Source organism: Haemaphysalis longicornis, unplaced genomic scaffold (genome assembly GCF_048455015.1).
Source record: "Haemaphysalis longicornis isolate Haplotype H1 unplaced genomic scaffold, Haemaphysalis longicornis Haplotype H1 scaffold_2, whole genome shotgun sequence".
In the NCBI taxonomy this organism is placed as follows: domain Eukaryota; kingdom Metazoa; phylum Arthropoda; class Arachnida; order Ixodida; family Ixodidae; genus Haemaphysalis; species Haemaphysalis longicornis.
In genome coordinates, this window is record NW_027526295.1 from 276,077,763 (window position 1) to 276,098,654 (window position 20,892).

A 20,892-nucleotide genomic window follows, 5' to 3' on the forward strand; every position below is an offset into this window, starting at 1 on the left:
GGCCGAGCAGCTGAGTCGAAGGACATACAGACATACAGGCACATAGAACAATATTTTCGCATTTATTTAGCTTGATAGATACTACCGTCTGTAAGAATATTGGACCTGGACTAGCCAACGTGGTGGCCGGATGCATTTGGGATCGGCGTGCATGCAGGGAAAGAATGTTACTCCACGCTATTAAAACGTAATAAGCGTGAATTCTTTTATGGCGTAACCGGGCGCCGTGCTTTTAGCACTCCGCAATCATATTGGCCAGATAGGTGCAAAAGCCTGCAACCGTTCTGACCGAATCGCCTGCTAGGCCTTCGTCAGTGGACGAACTTGGTCCGGCGGTGGCAGCGCGGGGTTACCTCTACCCGTTATCTGGAAGAAGACTCACGGAGAAGGGGAGGAGGGGGTGTTAAGACAGCCTGCATACGGTTTGACTTACGACTACGCTTAGCAGGGCCTCATGGTGAAAATAGGGAATTTTCAACAGCGTTACAATGCAGGCAGATCGGAACTGGTTATTTAAAATGTGCAGTGCCTTGCAATGACATCTGTCGAAGCCGATCTCAAATCTAGGTCTATCGAGAAAACAAATTTAGGAATAAGCACCTACGTCCGAAAACCAATGCCGTTTAAAAAGCAATAGGGCGGCGTGGAAATACACCGTGGTATGTCGAACGCCTATTACCGAGACGTGCCAAGAGAGAGCTTTAGTAGGACGGGCATGCAGCCGTCTATGTCGTATCAGTTCAAGGCGGATATTCAACAGTTGTGCATCTCACGTCGCAGGAATGGGGTTAACCTTTGTTCCCTTTCTTTGCCCAGGAATGAAGCGGAGAGCAAGGGAGGACTTATGCCTAGAGCTCGGCTGGTGGGAGGGCGAGAAGTTCCATATCAAAAACCACTGTCTAGGTAAGTGTGTGTGTGCGTTTTTCCCGTGCAGTGCTGTTTGTTTCTGTGATAACCGGCAGTTGACGTAGTTTACCACACTCATTTTTTCTTTTCGTCATTCGGATGCTTAAGTGGTTTTTTACACATCACGGTATGAATTAAAAAATGATGGTCGCTCTTCTTGCGAATGTAACTTCTCAGTCCAAATATGGTAGCCCTCGCGCCTGTTACCTCAATGTGCATATAATTTCCAGGAAGTAGACCATTAGTGTCCCAAGTAATACGAGAACTTGGCTGGCGGCTCCATCCCATATATTTTTCCTTATCCAAAACAATAGCGACGGGGCTTTGCGCAGAGCAGCGCAAATACACGGACCTTAGAGAAAGCATGGAGTTTTAGTAAAGGCGAGGGCAACCCTCCCCCCCCCCCTCCCCCAATGTCATTTTCTGTGCCATAACATAAAAGCGATACTTAGGTTTCAGTAACCAAGTTTGAGTTCAGAATTGTTGAAATACATTTCACAGCTCAAAAGCACAACTTATAATTGACACCATTTGATTCGAATGCTGTTCATTGCACTGATGAAAGCTTCAAAGTTGAATGCCTGCTTCAAATAACTGAGTTTTCAAACAATTGAACCGGAGTAAACATTTGGAACACTACAAGTGCAAACTTTAGAAAGCTATATGTACACACAAAAACATCTGAATTGCGCGAATTATTTATTTTAGAATTTCTGTAGTGGGATAAACTTAATTTTCCGGAGCGTAGACCTAATTAGAGTTGTAAGTCATATCTGATTTAAGAACTGCTACAGCTGACGCCTTTAATGTAGCGACTGAAAGTTATGATCGGATGTTACATTTGAATAATGAGCAACGGTTCCCCTCACGAGCTATGCAGCCCATTTTCAGCCACAAAACAAGCACCATTTATTTCCAAGGCACAAAAAGTGAAATTGCCGCTATCAACTTCTGGCGCTTCGGCTCACTTTTTTTATCTTCGCACAGCGAGTGCTCCTGTTTAAGTCCAAAAGAGGCACTCCTGAGACTTTTCCCTTTTTTATTTATTTCATTATCTTCGCTTTCTTCCTCTAATATGTATTCCAGACCTGCTGAAAGCGATTGAAGAAGAGCTGGGGTGCGAAGATCCGATTCTCCATACGACACGGAAGCTTATCACATCGTCCAAGGCCATTCAAAACGTAAGATACCTATTTGCTCGGGTAAAACCGCACAAAGCTGAGACGTACAGCCACAAAAAGTCTACATTTTTGTGGTATAAATTTATCAAGCCCCCTGCGTGTTTTTTTGTCATTATTATTGAGCTCTTTTTGGCCACATCCCCAATACTTGTAGGTTCATAATCACGAACTTGCAAACGTTTCAGCGAAGTTGGCAGAATCTCTCGTAAGATAGAAGCAGCAAGCTTTATTCATCTCAGTCAATCAGCCAACAATTACAAAGGCATTAAAGGTTTTACACGATAAAGATTGAAGTGAAACTTTACGCGCCATAAATACATACGTTTGTAACTTGCTCCGAAGTGTTGAAACAAGTTACCAATTATAATTTCCCTTAAAAGGCATTGATTTTATTTCTTTACGCCTCGAGACAAAATAAAACGGCACCATCAACACCACCAAGTTAACAGCGCCTTCCTCAACGCTTAACGCAACAATTGCGGCAACACCTTGTCGCTGTGAAAAGCATCATCTATCGCTATTAACGGCTCTCTTGGTAATTTTTTATGTAATGCTATTTATTTACATCTAGCTTTTGTTACAGGATATCCTGCCGGTTCTGATTCATTCTCAAGAAAACTCATGCATATTCCGGGCCGTTCTCAGGTAAGTTTATTTTCTTCTTTTTTTCATTTTCGTCCTCGAGCCATGAGCTCGTTCCGAGTTTAGAGCTCATGGAAATAACAGTAACCACGCAAGTTTAAAGGCGCACAAATAGGTTTTACAGGAAAACGTAGTGAGCATAGATGTAATTCATGAGAAACGTGTTTCCGCGCTGGAAAACAAGAAAAAGAGTTCGTAGGGTCTTAAATGACCGCGTATTAAGGCCAAATAATAAAAATAGGATACTATCTGACGCAGGTTTGTTCAATGTACGCAACCACGTCTCGTTCGATTCACATGTTTCATCAAGCACTACAGAATGCATCTTTCTTGGGCTCTTGACGTGTGCTAATCAGACATAGCATAAATTCCTAGTAGTAACGCATTGTCCAATATAGCTCTAGTGTATTATATATGCAACCTCCAGTTATGTAACCCTGGGCTAGGCTTCATAATTAGCGCACAGATCTCTTGTAGATGACCCACCCAGTAATTACGCACAGATAATTACTGCTTTTCTCCACTGCCTTCAACCATCGGATAAACACAAAATCAAATTTACAACTTTGTTCTAACATTCCTGCTGTTGCCCAACATTTCGCACAATTAAACGTGTAGCCATCGCGAATGCAACGAGCCCCATGGAGCCCGCTATAATCGCCTGTTTTTCAGCACGCGTAGAGCGCGTAAGTTCATATAATTTACGTTGAAGAAAATGCAGGTCTAAAGAAGGCGAAACGAGCAGAATTTCAGACTGGGCGCGCTGTTTTGTTTTTCCAGCACTCGTCACGTTTGCTTTTCTTGCCATTTTGCCTGATATAGCGCCGCTTTATTTTCGGATGCGAACTTACCAACCAGTGACACTCGTAATACTTCCCTAGGTTGTAAACAGCATATTAAAAATGCACATCTCAAAAAGAGCTTTGTCTCTAACTTCTAGGCCTAAATGGCCTCGTTCGGTTTGTTTTCCTGTATTTTGTCGTTGGATTACTCCTTTCAGTAAAAGACACGGTGGCAAATTTCACGCAGAACTGAGACTCATACACCCAGAGGCATCGGCGAAAACCTATCTGAACATATGCATCATATATCAAAGCACTAAAGCACTGGGTGAGCGTTAGACAAAGCTCGCCTACACCCTGCATCCTGTACCGGCGAACAATTTATCCCAGGTGGCCAAACAATCCAACTGATAGGTATCGCTTTTGTTGTTGCCATCAGCCCTTCAGTTCTTACACTGATGTTGATTTTTAAAAATTACGGGTGGTATTTAAACACGTTGTCTTCTAATGTAAGGAGGTGACGTACCGATACACAGGCTTAACTCCAGTTGCTTCATGCCCCCCGTGATGCGCGATTTTACAGAGAGGGTAACAATTTCGACAAAAATATTTTGCAGAAACCCCAAGTGAAAATTGCGGAATAAACGCATAGGCGGCTCTGCCATACACTAAATCTTTTAAGTCGGCTTCACAACTAAACCCATTTGCTCCTGTGAAGACATTGTTATAAAAATATGTGCAGGCTCTGGAGCATCTTATTAAGTACCTCCATAAAACTCTTTTTACCCCTATGGTGCGCTGAACCCTGAGCCCCTTTGGAGTGAGCTTCCCTGCTGCACCCAGTCATTGTTGAAAGAATTTTTTTAGCGGCAGTATAAAGAGTCTTAAATCAAAGACTGAACACCCTACGGTCTTTTATTGTTATTTTTTTTTGTATGCGTCGGAAGTGTCACAAATCACGCGTTAAAGGCAGACAAGCGGGTTCCCTCATTCAATCAGCATGTAAATGCTACCGCATTACAAAAATCTGGGGGTAGACGTACCGGGGGATGTTTGGTTTAATCGACCAGATTTAGGGAGAAATCCCCGACGTGTTTAGTTTACATGCGATGTGTGTCATGCGAACACTTTTTTACTGGTTCGAAGCGAGTTGCAAGCTAAGAACAAATTGCTTCCACTATATAGGCTTCGATTTAAATTTGAAGACACACAAAACAGCAGCAATTAAGAAGGCTTTTTGATCTGTACAATTAAGGTTACAGTCCGCTATATACGCTTGCCTCACATTGTTAAAGGAAGAACAGAAACTCATTAATACTTCTTAAACTTTGGGAATTTTTTATAACAGTTTGAATAAAAGTCTTTCTTTTTTTTTTCAACGACGAAGTTTTTGAGAAAGCTGTGTAGCTATTTTTTTGCAGCCGTAAGGCTGCATTTAGGGTGGATTGAGTTTTCCTTTGGCAGACACTTACTCCTTCTTGGGGCTTCTTCTGGACTGGCCGTTTACCCTACTATTACATTATTTTTATCTCGCGCTACAAACGGCTAGTCTACTGATTAGCTCGGATGGTACAGTGACTACATAAGATTAGCGGTGTCCTTAAGTTCGAATTGTGGACGAGGACTAATTTTTGTTAAACTGCGTAGTTTGTGGGTAAACTGTACAGTTTTTTTTTACAGCAGTATGGATGGATTTCTGGTGGATGCCACATTTACGCTGCGCACAAATTTTCATGCAAGAAAACAGTGCATTCGGTGCAATGCAGCGGTTCTGTTGTAGATCAGCAGCGCTGGCCATAGCGCTGTCAGCCACCCATGGGGCCGGGAGACTATACACTAAGTCCCTAGCATATTTGCCTAGGTACTTTTAATGCGCAACATTCTTTGCCGACTACCCCCTTCCCCCGCTTCTAGCCAGGACCATGTAACGCCCTGCATTTCCGCAAAAATGCAGATTTGGTGGAAGTTCCACCTTTAATCGCTATAATAGCGTAAATAGAGATAACTGGTGGGGCATAGTTTTGAAAAAAAATAAAAAGGAGGAGGAATAAAATTATCACAGTAATGATCTGACAATGCAAACAGTATGCCTCTTATACACCACCCCCAAAAACTGAATACAAAAAAACAAATTCCGCTAAATAACGCTAAAAATGCGTATAAAAGAAAGAGTAAGCGGACCAACTCTGTAGTACGCCTTGCATCTTCGAAGAAGACACATAATTAGCGAAGTAAAGGCCCTTCATCGGTATAGCGGTATAAATTTACATCATGGGTGGAAATAAACGAAAGAAAACTCAAAATAATAAATTAATTAAACGTTTCTCGCTACTTATAGCCATACTTGGCTGTAAAGAACTCACACTCTACAGAAACGGCATAAGAATGCTGCGCATTAGTAGACAATTCTCTGAATTTGCGCTGTTTCGTTTTTGAATCTGTAGATAATTAAAATATATTTACACAAATTTATATAGGCACTCTCGTAAGCAAAGTGCAAATGTTTATATGCACTTCGATCGTCGCTACTAAAATACAGGGTTACCATTGTGTGTGCGTGTGTGCGCATGTGCGTGCGTGCGTGCGCACACCTCAGTGAATATGAAGGCGCCAGCATAAGGTTTCAGAGTTAATTAGTGTAATTATAGCTTCACATCAAAACCGTAATTCAGAAATCACTTTCAAAACTGTCACCCCAGTCACCATAAATTTGGGAAAACACGCGTTCATAGTTGTATCGTAGACGTGATATTCAAGTACGGGTACATGTATTGTCGCTCGCGCCTTCACAGATACAGGGAAACATACACAGAGAAAGAGAGCAAGAAATAGAATCTTTTATTGGAAAAGCAGAGTTTACGCGGCAAAGCAAAATATTTTTATGCTGATCTGCTAAAGGAGGGTGAAGGAAATACAAAACCCACTTCAAACCTCACCGACACCATACCCGTCACGGAAATGACATCACCAGAACATTTTCACTGGCGTGGCGTGGTTTCGAGCCCACGATCACTCTGGCTGCAATGGGAGGTGAGAAACGCTCCACCGACTGAGTCGTGAAGTCACGCCCGGGTAGCTGTACAAACGTTCCTTATGTCCTTCCTCAAACTTGTCCGTTCAGATGGTGCTGCCGTCTGGGAGAGGTGAAGCGAAGTAGTGCGTCATGACGCTAATGAGCGCCGATAGTTGGCGCCTCGATAGGGCAGCGTGTAGCAGCGGAAGCTGCTGGGTTTACCCGTCTGCCGCCTATGTGGAATGCCGTTCAGATTTTGGAACGCCGTCGAGTTCCACAAGCTGAGCTCGTCGCAACGCAAGCGTATAGCGTACACGCTGTGGAGCAGGACCAATGTGGTCGCACCTTTCCGTAAGCGACCCGCCAGCAGGACGTCGCTCGTCAAGCACACCCACAAGACTGCTGCCGATCTGCAAATCATGCTCCTTTCTCTGTAGCGTACTCACTTTGGTTTCGCTCGGCTTAGTTCACTCGCTCCCTCGGTTTCGTTCGTGCGGTTTGCGAGCACCTGGGGTTTCAATCGTGTTTACGCAATGCTCCGGTGCGTGCAATCCAGTGTCTAATGTTGATGCGTCTAACGGTGCCATACCGACGAAGTATAGATAGCGATGTGCAAGCTCATATTGATGTACGATAAACATTCAAATGCTCGTGTGAAGGCACATTTCACTTTCATGTTTTACCGTCTCCTATGAAAGAAGGATCAACCACATTTTTTTTCACCTTCGGGAAAAATACGCCGGGGTTACAAAGCTTGTTTTGAAACGCTCCGCCTGCTAGGATTGCTGCAGGCAGTCTTGTTCCAAAAATATCCTTTAGATAACAAATCGACTCGTTTCTACTTACGAAAGAAACCTTCGTGCTTGTTCCTAAGACTTTGGGCTTTATTTTATAAATCAAATATATGCAATCTTGCGAAAATCATAATACGAAATGTATCGATGAAGCTTCAATACATGTATTGTCCCATGATCTGTTTTTGCTTTCCCAAACACTATGAGGACAAAAGCGCGACGCAGAACGTATTTTGTATGTTGTGAATTTCTTGCTATTGCACAACAGCGTTCGAAAAAATTCTCAGAAATATTAATTTATATTTTTCAAGGAAAGCTCCTTCCTTTCAACTGGGCCTTACAAAAACATTCGTTTATTCCCTGTAATTGGATTTCATTTTTTGTTCTGCCGTTCTATTTTGGTCTGCGCCTAATCTTTCAGGCGTAGTGACATCGAAGGTGCTTTATCAGTTCCCGTCATTTATAGTTAGCCCGAACATTTCATGCAGCTTTCCATGAAGGCGTTTAGCGTCATTCCAAAGCGAAATCGTGTTTTTACTTATCCTTGATAGAGCAGACAAAATGAAGGAATCTCCAAAATGGAAATTGTAGGATCAATGCGTAAACCACTCTGCTACAAATCGCGCCCCTTTAAGAGCGGCTGCATTATGCGGGGACGAATTGCTTCAAAAACGTTCTTTTTCTCAGAGGCAATATAAGAGGTCTGATGTCAAAGTATGATGCGTCAAGAGTATTTTTATTGAATGCCTTCATACGACCCATGCATCCCCATAATACGCTATACATGAATCCCTTTTAAAATTGCCTTCGCTCCTACGCGCAGGCGCATTGCAGATAAGACATTTTCGTGGGCAATACACGGAGTTGCATATTGTCACGTAGCCAAAGACGGCACAGTTGTCTTCACGGGAAACAAGTTTATTGGAGCGAACTTGTGCTTCCCTAACAACTCAAAGAATACACAGGCGGCGAAGCAGCAGTCAACAAAGTGACGTGCGTGGGCGAGTGTCGGCGAATCGAATACCGCGGCGTCTGCTGCAGGCTTTTATCTTTCGGCGCGACTGTTTCTCGAACCGTCGATTTACATCCAGAACATTGTAGATTAAACAAGATTATTCCAGGCCAGCGACGTTAGGGCGAAACGTTCTCCTTATCCGAATGAGATAACCCGTGCGGCATAAAAATAAAGGATGGAACATGCGCTTCGTTTGGGACACAGATAACACAGCCGGGCGCAGCCGGGCAGTCAAACAAACCATAAATAAACAAACCCAATGCATGATTCACGGCAATGTACTAGAGTGAAAGCCTTGGTTCCTTTTTATCAAATACCTCCAAGGGCCTCATGTATCCCTAGAAATTGCTATACACCGGCCCCCTTTAAAGTTAGTTTCACTGGTTTGCACAAATTCATTAATAAAACAGTATTTAGGGAAACACAAGAGGTCCCCAGACGAAGGTATAAAGTCCCTGGGCATCACAGTAAATCATCTTCACCGTCATCGTCAGCCTGCTTAGACCCACTGGAGGGCGAAGGCCTCTCCCATTGAACTGCAACCGCTCATGTCCTGAGCTTCTCGAGTCTACAGTTTCCCCGAATTTCCGCATTTCATCCCTCCATCGCGTTAATGGCCTTCCCCTCCTTCTATACTTGTCTCTTAGTATCCACTCTGTTACCTTAATTGTCCCCCGGTTGTCGGTTCCTCTCATTACATGGCCTGCCGAAGTGCATTTTTTTTTCTTTATTTGAACTAGGTTATCGTAAATTCCAGTTCGTCCTCTGACCCAGGTAGCACGTTTCTTGTCCCTGACTGTTACACCTAAAGTTTTTCGTTCCATGGCCCGTTTAGCCGACCTAAGTTTGCTTTCTACTTGTTTAGTAAGGCGCCAAGTTTTAGCTCCGTATGTCATCACCGGCAGTATGCACCGATTGTAGATTTTTCTTTTCTTTTGAGTGACAGAGGTAGCTTTTCATTATTTGGGAGTGCTTGCAAAGTGCTCCCCAGTCCATACCTATTCTGCGCCGCATTTCCTTCTAATGGTTAGGGTCAGCCCTAACCACCTGTCAGAGGTAGTTGTATTCTTTTACTTCTTCTAGCGTTTCGTCTACTAAGCTGAAGAGGACGTTTTTGGCGTGCGTGTTCCTTGTTACTTAAAGGGGGATGGAGAGTGGCCGCTGATGTTCAACTTCGTCTGCGGTTATCTTCACTTCTTTTCAAGTAATCAACCTGGAGTTTTGGAGGGTATCTATACTAAGAAATTCCTCGCTGTGTGCATAATTTCATAGAGAATATTTATTGAGTTTTAAAATAAATATCCAAAGCTTTCAAGCTTTTTTTCTAGTGTTAAGGAACATTTTCAGAAATGTTTTTACAGACACAGGTCTGAAACACTTTCCATATGTGTGGAAGGCCTAAGGCTTCGTTCTAAACCAAAAAAAAAATGATGGTGCCACTAACCGTTGATTTTTAAAATATATTTTTACATACCACAAATTCAAAGTTAAGTCATTTTCGACGGAAAAAAAGTGTGAATAAAAAAAACAAATTTTGGTGAGAACATATTCATTCGGGTTCAGAATGTGCTGATAGCACTGATAAAAAACTGACAACAAATATTGTTTCAGGAACATAAATATTTGAAGAAAAAATGTTCCTTTTCTAAGGGGGAATGCTGTTTCGAAAAATCCCGCTTCAAAGTTTTTTTTTTTTTTTTTTTTCAAATTGTCGCTTGTTGCGTGGACCCTGAGAAAAGCGAGGCACTGCTACTAGCACAGGGACTTCAGTCATGAAAACTCTCTCTAATCTGTCGAAAAGGAACGCAATTATTCGCGGGCAAATGAAGAAAATAGACGGTCTTATTGGCATGAACAAGCGTTTCGCATGCATACGTAGTGCAGTTTCAACTAAAGCAGCGCATTTGCGGCATGTACTGAACTACACAGAAATCCAAGTAGCTATGGGCTATATTCGTAAGTTAGTATAAAAAAAAACGTCATTGCGCATTTTAAAGGAAAATTAACGATCTAAATACCACTGTAGGTGACACGAAACTTGCAGTGATTCGGCGCAGCCACAAGGGGCGCCTTTGGCGCCATTTTTAAATGAGTTGTGGTGCGCGTTTGAGGATTCCACTTTGTCAGGACGTTCTCTAAGTATATGAGCATATTTTTCCAATATAAAAAATCCAACTTCTAGCCAGTTTTGCCCTCCGTTCACCCTTAAGATCTATTAATATTTATGTTTAGCCCCACATCCGTGCTTTCTGATTCTAGTTTCTCAAGAATTGTTTGCATGTGTTCGGCAGTCTCACCACTCAGCAAGACTGTGTTGCCCGCAAACCTCAAACGAGTAAATAAATAAATAAATAAATAAATAAATAAATAAATAAATAAATAAATAAATAAATAAATAAATAAATAAATAAATAAATAAATAAATAAATAAATAAATAAATAAATAAATAAATAAATAAATAAATAAATAAATAAATAAATAAATAAATAAATAAATAAATAAATAAATAAATAAATAAATAAATAAATAAATAAATAAATAAATAAATAAATAAATAAATAAATAAATAAATAAATAAATAAATAAATAAATAAATAAATAAATAAATAAATAAATAAATAAATAAATAAATAAATAAATAAATAAATAAATAAATAAATAAATAAATAAATAAATAAATAAATAAATAAACAAACAGCTGCTGCTGCTGCTGCTTCGAGTGGTGTATTTATATTCAGAACACCCTAATCTACCGATATAGGCAAACTTGCCTTTAAACTTTCTTGCACGTATAAGTAATCTGCTCCAAACGACAAAGGAAGGAGAGACAAGAAAGAGACGCAAGTGCGGTGTAGGAGTAAAGAAGTAGTTGATAAGTGTCGCCAGGCTTTCGCTATCAAAGCACGTGAGCAGACTTAAGTTCTGCGAGAAATTTTGTTAAGCTGAATTGGCAAAGATCTCTCAATATAGCAGGATGCCCACTAAATTTGCAACACTACGCGCTGCTTCCCCAGCAGCCCTCCTTGCCTGGCAAGAACCACGCGATGCTTCGATTAGTGGCCATGTTGACAGCTGCCGAATAAACTATACCTTTAAAAATATGTCTTCAAGTTTAAAATTAGGAGCATTGTCTTTGATAAACAAAAGAGCAGCACGTGATGCTATATTGCACCATATTGCGGCAACATTTGCGGAGGCCTTTGTAGGGATTATGTTAATTATAACTGCCCCTTAAAGCATAGGAGCTACGTTTGAACTACAAAGCGTAGCATAAGCGACAACCCTGAAATAATTTTGGCGACGATGGGTGGAGCCAAAAGTGGAGCCATTTGCGTCAACTCCGTTCCTGGCTTTCACGCAACTTCAGTATTCTTTACAAAGCGCATATCTAAATTAGGCGTACTCAAACTTCTCGGCAAGACCATGCTTACATAACCGCGTTCTATAAGCCCATACTGGCCTTCACCTGCAGACATTGTGGGCGGCGGGACGACGGTTCGAAGAGATGAGGCGGGATTCGACCCGTGGTAGAAGGAATTCGGACAGGTTGAGCGAACACAAAAGAATATCAACGGGTCTCCCACACTTACCTCTGGCCATTCATGCAGAGGTTTGCGCTCTTATGGCGTAAATGTCGGCCGGCTATTCAGACCAGCATCACAGCGCATCAGAGCAAAGGTAATCACCCTCAGCATGAACAGAGTAGATTGAAATATCGGGTTATTTTTAGCGTTACCTTCACGAGTACCACGCCCGGGTTCGTTACGTCAGGTCGACTTCTATGCTCGCTCCATCCGCCCCCCCCCCCCCCCTACACACACACCGACATACAAATGGCTCCTGTTCCTCTTTGCAATGATGCTGAACGTCATCGAAAAGGTACGCCTTAGACAGAGGTCGGTGGACTCACTCATGAGTCCACTCACTCAGAATCATTTGGACTCAAGCTCACGCGTGAGTTACAGTTTTAGTGAGCGCGAGGGTAGTGTGGCATGGTGAGTTTGAGCTGGACTGAGTTTGAGCCCGACTGAGTTCGAGTACGCCTGAGGCCGAGTGAGTTCTAAGTCCATTTTGAGTTTGAGTAAATTTCGAGTTCTGAGTACATTTTGAGTTTGAGTCGATTTTGAGTTCTGAGTACATTTTGAGATCTGAGTACATTTTGAGTTTGAGTACATTTTGAGTATGAGCAAATTTTGAGTTTTGAGTAAATTTTGAGTTAGAGTACATTTTGAGTTCTGAGTACATTTTGAGTTCTGAGTACATTTTGAGTTTTGAGTCCGAGTGAGTTCTGAGTTTTGCGCTCACTGTGAGTTTGAGTTCGAGTGAGCGCAGATGTGCTGCTCAGCAATGAGTCTGAGTTTGAGTGAGTGGTGATTCGAAAATAAATTTGTGAGTGAGTGTGAGTGAGCCGCGCCAACTTTTCCGAGGTATGGCCTTGAATGACGCTAATATGTTCTGAACATTCAAAAAATAAGAATTTAATATGGCGTTGAGGTGGTGTACTGTCTCTCTTTTGCTTTCTCTTTTTCAGCGACCAACCCAGAGATAAGATTTCAGGGTCCTAAGTATTAAAAAAGGCATATTTTAAATAAAGCATCGAAAAGCTGGGCTCTTCCTCGTTCATTTTCACTTTTTCAAAGAACAACCTAGAGACAATTTATTTTCCATTTTCAATGAACTCCTGTAATTCGAACTAGAATCACTCAAGCAGCATGACAAAAAATGCGAAGAGGGAACGTAGAAGCGGTATAGCTGGAAGAGGAAGCAAAAATACTGGGTCCGCTATAACGGATCTACATTGCATGTAAGCCTTAGGGCTGTATTCTGAGTCCCTCATCTACTCCATTTGCTCCCTCCACTCGGCTCAGGGTGGTGGGGGGGGGGGGGGTGCGGGGGGGGAGGTAGGGGGGGAGGGGGGGGGGTTCTGCAACGCTTGTGCTTGGGGAAATTGATTTCAAGGATCTCCTTACTGAAGGCACGAGTGGAGGAAGGACTCAGAATACCAGGGTTAGTCTCTTTGTTTCATAGACGCTGTTTGTAACCTCGAAAAAAAAACGTCACAACTAACGCCTGTTCAACACGTGTGGCCTGTTTTTTCGTCAGCACTGCTGCTTTTCTGCGGTCATTGTGATGGCCGGCTATAAACAGCTCGCACGACGTCCCGTGGTCTCGTCTCGGCGCTCTCATTGTCGACGTCCCCTTCGCGTGCCCGCGTGCCAAGAAGGAAAGCACGTTTTCTATATGCACGCTTGTGACGTCACAATGATGACGCGACAATAGGCAGGATCGATCATAAATCCTTTCAGCTAGCGAAGGGGCTTAATCGCTGCGGCCGTGGCTTCAAATAGCTTTTAGAAGCGCCGCATTTTTTCTGGAAGCTCGCCGGCTTTCGCGCTCGCTCTGTGAGCGATTACGGCGAAAGTAAGGTTAAAAATAAATGGTTTACCGGCTGAAACCCCATTTCAGGTCCCAATACCGGGCTTATGACGTCGTAGTGACGACGTCAGAATATAAATATCAGCGGGTAAATTAGGTCTCCCTATAACGCGGTACTAGCTAAGCCCGTCACAATTGATCCATTCGCTAATTATCGCGCTATACGGTGCAGAGAAGGTGTTGCAATCGATTAACGTGGAAAACTGGGCGTGTTGGGACATAATCTAGGTAAAACAGCGCAAAAAAAGACAAGGACAGACAAAGGATCCCTTACGTGTATCTCTCTTTGTCCTTTTTTTTTTGCGCTGTTTTGGTAAGTGTTGCAATCCTCGAAAATCCACCGAAGAAAAAAACCATCCACCTTAAATTTTTGTTTTAATGACCCCCCAATCTACAAATATACAGAGAAAATAAACACGAAGCGGGGGGTTTTCCAAGTTCCATCGCTTAAACGACAAACATTGCGTGCAGTTGACATATCAAGCGGTAACTGGTTAGCACGGATTGACATGAATGCGGCGACTTATTGTATGCTGACTGTGTCCCTTGAGCATTGATCAGAAAATGAATGTCGTACGTTTGTTTTAGCAGAACAGAGGACATTTCTCGAGCTTCCGAAAGCCCTGAACATTACGCAGATCTATGGAGGCCGAACACTGCCTCTGGGGTCTTGATTAAAATAACGATTGAGCCCTAAATGTGTGGTGTGGGCAATATTAAAGGCGCAGATGTGCAATAAGAATTCACATTACATGACGGGCCCAGCCCCACTTATTTCGCCTAAGTTGGATAAGTATATCTTCTACACGAGCTTTTTACCCGAACCCACGCTGCTGTTTTCTTGTTTTTGAAAACTGTCCTCAGCATTTCGCTTTTCATGGTGCGTTGGGTAAATCTAAGTTTCCTTCAAAGGCACTTAGTGAGGCTCAGAGTTACCTTGTCAGAGTGTCGTTGTGGGTTAGTTGGTTGCGGTTGTGAAACATTATTACTTCGTGCAGGAGCAACAGGTTCTCCTTCTGTCCTGTTCTTTCGTGCGCTAAGTAATATTTTTTCGAAGGTATCGCTCCGTATGTCACCACTTATCGTCAACGATGCTGAAACTTAATGCTGAAATTACCAGCCAGCGCTGTAACTGTTTCACTGAGTGGTAACGACTTCGCTAATACCTTCGCCGCAGCATCAGTGGGCTTGACGTGGACGACTCTTTCCAGGCAAGCCTCGATGATTACAATACTTGCGTGGCCATGATAAGCAGCTTTCATTGTTCTCATAGAACCAACGCTGCAAAAGTATCATGATGTTGCGTTATGATTCGCGCTTCAGAAACGGTGGTACATGGGCTGAACTCGACATAGAGAATAAATTAAGAACTTTAGTTATTCACCGAGGGAGAAGCTCTGTCGCAGGTTTTGTCGGCAATTTTTTTTTCCTTCCCACAGCAGGAAGAGCCTGTTGCACTTGTTGGTGTAGAAACAATCCGTACGCGTTCGTATGTGTCCACGCATCGTCGAGCTAAAAATGAACCACGCTTCGTTACACTGGTACTTCATATACAGCTTACCAAGTGAACAGCTTCAGCGAAAAGCCCTCGCACTGCGTCGTCACAGTCGGGAAAAGGATAGGATTTTTGATCTCCTTTACGTAAAAGCTCCTCCTAATCGACTATAGTCCGAAGGCGGCTTTGGAGCAAAGCGGATGATACGCCGCGCGCAGCCAGTGATGATGACGTTAAGGACTACATCGCGAGGCTTGTACATACAATACAATGGCCGCGGTGGCTGCTTTTATGATGGAGGCGAAAAGCGAAAACGCCCGTTCATCGAGATTTCAGCGCACGTTAAAGTCCCCCCGGTGGTCAAAATTAATCCGAAGCCTTTCACTACAGTGCGCCTCGTAGCCCAAGGAGTAACTTCGACGCGTCTAACACCACAATCAACCAATACATACAAAACCACAAAGCCTATGTGGTAGCAGACGAATACGCTAGCTATAATGATTTTCTTGCATTAAAGTTACGTTATAATTCTCGCAGTCAAGTTGCCCTGTAACATTAGTCCCCCCCCCCCCCACCCCCTTCACCCCCCCCCCCGCCTTACTCTGACAGGGTCATCGTTATAACTACCAGTTTACTGAGTCGCGCTGCATGCAGGACGGACTTCGACTTCAAACCGCTCCAATATGCCTTATCCGAATCAATCCATTGTACTTTGACCCTCTTCGGTGTCTTTTGCCTGCCCAACGCATCTTTCAAGAGCGTGTTAGTCTGCTTCTATTTATCACCCCGTCCCTACGTAGCCATTCATTTATTTAGATTGTTCACCTGTCATCCTTTCTATTCATCACGTCCGCCCCGGCTACAACTTTTTCTCTTTATTTGAGCTGCTGGTCTGTCTTTTACACATGTTTTTTCCCCTAAACCATTACGCTCCTGTTTCAAAATTTTTAAGCATTACACCTGTTTGCTGCTTTTCGTGGCTCTTATGGTAGCCTGAAGCTTTCTATCGAGGGGTAAAGTTAGAAAAACACCAACCTTACCAACAAGCATAGCACAAACAAATCTAAAGCGACAAAATGGGATGGCCTTACTCTAAGAAGAGATCGGTCGTCGAGGTATAGAAGCGAAACTGAAGCCGCTTTCCCTTCTCTTATATTTATCGACGCTCGGAGCGTCTGTCGACCACGAGGGTTTCACAAAGTATATAAAACCGGCTCACCTCAAGAATTCATCCATAAATAATGGTCACTGAAACCAAACCTTTGTTGGATTGGAAAGCAGAGACTGTATTATAACTGCATTTATATGCAGTGCAAGTGGGCGCCATATTAGCGCCACTCTCCGCATTCACTCCTTGTTTCCACTCTTTCACAGTAAATTTAGACGCACCTAATAATGTGTAGTGACATCAACTTTTCTTAAGTGAGCACAGGCAAACTTTTTTAGGACTATTTGTACAACCCATTAGAATCGAATTAATAAGTGCCGTAACATTTTCGACTTGCCGCCCGTAGCAGGAGAAAACGACGAAAACGACATTGTGAACTTGATTGAAAGTAGAAAAAGATTTGTCGCACTCATCTAGTAGAAAGGTATCCGCTCATCAAACACGGCGAGGGCCATCGCTATCATATGCGAGGTTATCTGCGGATCATGGACAAGCATTAGCAAGCACCCGCCATTGTGCAGAAAGCACGCAATATGAGCATAGTTAGAAAGAGAAAAACGATAATGCCCATGGGCTGAAAGTGTATACAAAAAAAATGATGAAAGAAAAGATAGTCTTTCTTGCCGGCTAAACTGGTTTAATAAGAGAATGAGATTCTATACAGGAAAAGGTAGAACTCATACAGACATTATAATTCATTAGGAACGTTCTCTTGCATAGTTTACAATACACAATGAGGCTTGACAATTGAGTGAGCTAAGCACAAATACAACAAAAATAACACTACTCACCGCGTGGCTACGTGTCTAAGGCGCTGGGCTGCTGAGCACGAGGACGCGGGTTTGAATCCCGGCCGCGGCGGCCGCTTTTCTGATGGAGGCGAAAAGCAAAAATGCCCGCGTGTACGAGATTTCGGCACACGTTAAAGATCCCCTGTAGGTGGTCAAAATTAATCCGGAGTCCTTCAGTACGGCGCGCCTCATACCCCAGGTGCAGTGTCAATCCGTCAATCAGTTACGCAGAATAAAATGTCTGCCTCTGCGTAGCAGCTTCGCCGCACTTAGAGTATGTTCGCGGCAGAGCACGCTTTACAGGCAGCCTTAAAAACCCTCGAGCAAAACGTATACCTGGCGACATAGGCGTTTCTTACGCCGTGCCCCCTTCCATATCACACTATTTCGCTCTCTCTCTCTCTCTCTCTCTCTCTCTCTCTCTCTCTCTCTCTCTCTCTCTCTCTCTCTCTCCTTCTCCTGTTTTTTTTTATTCTGTCTCACTTTCCTAGCAATTATATTACATTCACTTGCCTATAAAGTACTTCTATATACAACTGCGAAAAACAACTGCGTCAAAGCAACTATACAACTGCGTTAAACACTACAATCGATCAACAAATAACGCTGTGTGTTTGCTCCGCCGAGCTTGTGCTGCATCCGAACGCGGCAATATGCGTTTCACGCCTCCTTTGTTCTCTGTGGGTGACCCCCTCAGTCGTTTCTAGACATCGTCGAAGTCCTCCGAACACTTTTACGTTCGTCAACGTCGCGTCGCTTCCGGTAGTTTCTTACCTTTGGGCATCGCGTCAACGGCTCGTGTACTCTATGGCCGATTTCGTAGACCCCCCGCCAAAGAACTAATACAGTAAAAGCTCGTTAATTCGAACTCGGTTAATTCGAACTTATGGTTAATTCGAACTGACGCCGTGGTCCCGGCACAGCCCTGTATATTTTAATGGGGGAAAACTCCCTATAATTTGAACTCAGCGGTATACAGAACGGTTCATTAGCACTCGGATCCCTTGTTTTCCATCTCTTCTCGCAGAAGACGTCGGCCCAAAGTGGTTACAATGTGTTGCAAATCCAAAACAAACCAAATTTGCTAGAGAGTCAGCACAACGAAATAGAAAAACAACAGAGTAGCGCTATAGCTTATTTCGCTGCAACGGCGTACGTCGTTGCAGGTTTTCTTTGTGCCGCGGTCACTGGTCTGTGCCTGCGATCACGTTTAGTGCGCAACAAACGTGCAGTAGCGCCTAATTGGCGATTACGAGTACAGAGGTGGCTTCGTTGTGTTCTGCCCGCGCAGTGTGGTGAGAAGACCATTCATCCTACCACCCGCCCGCTAATTCGAACTCCGCTTAATTCGAAAAATTTTATGGTCCCCTTCGTGTTTGAATTAACGCGCTTTTACTGGTTACCATAATTTTTTTACCATCACTGACTGATTTTTGTGCTTTCCCTGCCGTTCACTTTGATTTTTGGCTGATGCGAGACATGAACAGTGAACCCAACTCACAAGTCGACCTTCACTTTCATTTTTAAGATCTCCCAATCTAAGTAGCTAGTCAGTACACAGTCACCAAGTATTTATCGAGATGAGGAGCCTAAAACAATGTACGAAGATGCGAATATCGCCACACGTTATTGCCCACCTGCCGATTTGGACCAGCCTGCTCAACGACATAAAAGGCGGCCTTTTTTTATGCCGCGTCGTCCGCAGTGTCTTTTTCTCCCCACCGGGTGGCGCGGCGGGAACCGCTCCGGTGATCATTTCTGCTAAGCCTTTCCTGCTTGCGTCAGTCACGCCGCGAAGAAAGAAAAACAAGGAGCTGTCTGCTAGATGCAACCGACAAATCCCCTCCACATGAGGAGGCGTTCTAACCAGCCTGCGTGCTCGGAGCGAAAAGCAAAAGCAGCGTGCGCCTCGCTATTCGGCGCGCAACCGACGTGGGCGGCGACTGCGCTGCGGGCGCCCACAGCCAGCCGTGCAGGCAGGTGAGCAGTACGGCACATGCGACGCAATCCGCACGTTCCAGCGTTGCGCGGGCGCGGGCTAAAAATAATCGCCAGAGCGCGCGGGGGATCTGCTCGTTGCGGAGGCTTGGAACATTTTCACGAAGAAAGCAACCTTACGTGGGAGGTTCTTTTTGTAATGGCCATTGTCATGTCCGCAAGGTCCCCCCCCAAAAAAAACTTTGAAAAAATGTTCAAGTTTAAATGGAGAACACTTTGTATATGTTATCGCTATATGTAACAATCAGGTTATGTCGCTTTTAAAAGCTAGCGCTGTTCAATTACAATGGTTGGGCACTTCACGTATTCGTCTCATTTAGCCTACTATGGGCGTTTGGCTAAGATGCGGAAAACAAGAAGAAGAATTAAGCACGTGATTCAGCTTCCAATTGTTTACTCCATTTTGGGTGGCTATTCAAGCGCCTAATAAGTAATTGACTAAACGTTTTTGTGTGGTATGCGAAACAGTAGAGAGCTGCGAAAAACGTTACGCCAAGTGTGGTTCTTCAATATCCTGAAAATGACATCCTTTCGACATTTTTATCATTATCCTTCGGTAAAAAATAGCAAATCAATCCACCGCATTTTTTTCCTCGGCGTTATTTCGCTTCACTTCCCTCGCTTCATCGTTTGTTATTGCCACCAACACTGGCAGCGAAGCATTGGCTGTGACGCTTCCCGAAACATTTTCAAAACCTATTCCGAAATTACTCGAAGTTAAATAAGTCAGGTACACCCTCACTAATTTTTCTAGCACAGGACGTTGTATCTCTTTGGCGGGGTGGTTTCCGATAAACGAATGGAACGAAAGTATAGTGAAGTATTGTTGAATACGCTTATACTTTGCGTGCTAATATCGAAAGAGATATATTATCATTTTTAAGGTGTTCGTTGTTTTACACGACGAATTTCCACCTGGGCTATAGGCGGGCCGTAATTCAGGGTTGCGAATTAATTTAGACCACACAGAGTATCTTTTACGTGCACCGAAATTTCAACACACTGGTGTTTTTGGTTTCGCCCTTATAAATAAATGGCCTCTGCGTCAACAACCGAACCCGCGCCCTTGGGTTCAGCAGGACAACGCTATAACCACTGACCTACTACGGCGGTTTAAAGTCAATATTCAGCCTTCAAGCACTCTTTACGTTGGATACAAAGGAATTCATGTACTAAGCTGAAGACGTAGCGCCCACCTTCATATGAAGAGAAGCAAAATAAGTGGCAAGTTTTGTTTCGAATTCCCGCTCATTAGCTTCAAGTGATTGCGCAGCGGGTGATTGCGCAATGGAGTGCGTGACTTCCATTTCCAAGGGGAGCTGGCGGCCTAGGGGGGTGGTTACGTAGTATGTGCATGGAGTGATGGCGTTGCCTGGCACAACCAGAAATACCTGCGCGCACCCAAACCGGGCTGCATTGTTGCAAACGAATATTCAGCCTTTCTCGTGTCCTCAAGTCAAACTATGTGTTCCTGTAAGCTTACAAGCCCCGGCCTACTTCTAAGGCAGTCACCTTACGCGCTTTTTGTGCAAGAAAAAGGCTGCGGAACAACCGTTCAACTGCAATCGCTTTATCCTGGGGACTGCACAGTCGGCCAGCATCGCCTTTGCAGCTGTACTGCAGGAACTCAGGAGCGTCGTTTTAAAGCGCAGCGTTTTAACTCTGCCCCC

The 20,892-nt window shown here is 43.7% G+C and overlaps 1 protein-coding gene across 1 annotated transcript in view; it reads left to right on the forward strand.

Moving 5' to 3' along the window:
* Nucleotides 1-2,025: 2,025 nt before the first annotated feature.
* Tim (timeless) overlaps nucleotides 2,026-20,892 on the forward strand; it is a 60,267-nt gene continuing 41,400 nt past the window's right edge. Inside the window, exons 1-2 of the mRNA XM_077700720.1 lie at nucleotides 2,026-2,087; nucleotides 2,671-2,732. The gene's annotated coding sequence lies outside the window, so the exon portion shown is untranslated. The remainder of the gene's footprint in view (nucleotides 2,088-2,670; nucleotides 2,733-20,892) is intronic.